This window comes from Crocuta crocuta, unplaced genomic scaffold, assembly GCF_008692635.1.
Source record: "Crocuta crocuta isolate KB4526 unplaced genomic scaffold, BGI_CrCroc_1.0 scaffold97, whole genome shotgun sequence".
NCBI classification, from domain to species: Eukaryota; Metazoa; Chordata; class Mammalia; order Carnivora; family Hyaenidae; genus Crocuta; species Crocuta crocuta.
Window position 1 is genome coordinate 4,236,308 of NW_027531999.1, and position 1,189 is coordinate 4,237,496.

Consider the following 1,189-nt stretch of genomic DNA (forward strand, 5'->3'; position numbering starts at 1 on the left):
TCCCATTCCCCAGATTTTTTTTTTTTTCTTTTTAAGAGTGCAAGAGCAGGGAAGAGAGGCAGGAGGAGAATCTTAAGCAGGATCCATGCTCAGTGCAGAGCCCAACGTAAGGTTTAATTTCATGACCTGAACCAAAATGGAGAGTTAGATACTCAACCCACTGAGCCACCAAGGGCCCCTACAACAGAATTTTCTTAAATGTTACTAATAGCCAGCAAAATTCTTCTCTCACTGCTTTGCATTCTTGCCACCTGTTGTTCCTATTTGATTGGCCTAAATTACTCCAAGTAGTCAAAGGAGATTTGAGAAGTATTTAGGCATGAGCAATAATTAAAAATGATAATGCTTTGAGGGGTGCCTGGGTGGCTCAATCAGTTAAGTGTCCAACTACAGCTCAGGTCATGATCTTGCAGTTCCTGAGTTCAGGATCCACGTTGGGCTCTGTGCTGACAGCTCAGAGCCTGGAGCCTGTTTCAGATTCTGTGTCTCCCTCTCTCTGTCCTTCCCCTGCTTGTGCTCTCTCTCTCTCTCTCTCAAAACTAAATAAACATTAGAAATCATAATGCTTTGAACATAAAAATTAATAATACAGACAGAAAGGCCTATAGTTGAAGATTCCTAATCTGAGTCACACTACTGGTTGACTCAATGTCCCTTAATTTCCTATGTATAAAACTTGAATAGCAACACTACCAGTAGTAAGTATACCATACTGTTTAGAAAAATGAGACTTAGGGGTGCCTGGGTGGTTCAGTTGATTAAGTGGTTAACTTGGGCTCAGGTCATGAGTTCGCAGTTCATGAGCTCAAGCCCTGTATTGGGCTCTGTGCTGACAGCTCAGAGCCTGAAACTGGTTTTAGATTCTGTGTCTCCCTCTCTCTACCCCTACCTCACTCCTGCTCTGTCTGTCTGTCTCTCTCTCTCAAAAACAAACATTAAAAAAAAGAAAAAAGAGGTTTGTCAAGCCTCTAGCCAGACTTACCAAAAAGAAAAGAGAGAGCACGCAAATAGACAAAAAATATGAATGAAAATGGACTTATTACAACCAACCCCTCAGAAATACAAGCAATTATCAGGGAATACTATGAAAAATTATATGCCAACAAATTGGACAACTTAGAAGAAATGGACAAATTCCTAAACACACACTCACTACCAAAATTCACACGGGAAGAAATAGAAAACCTGA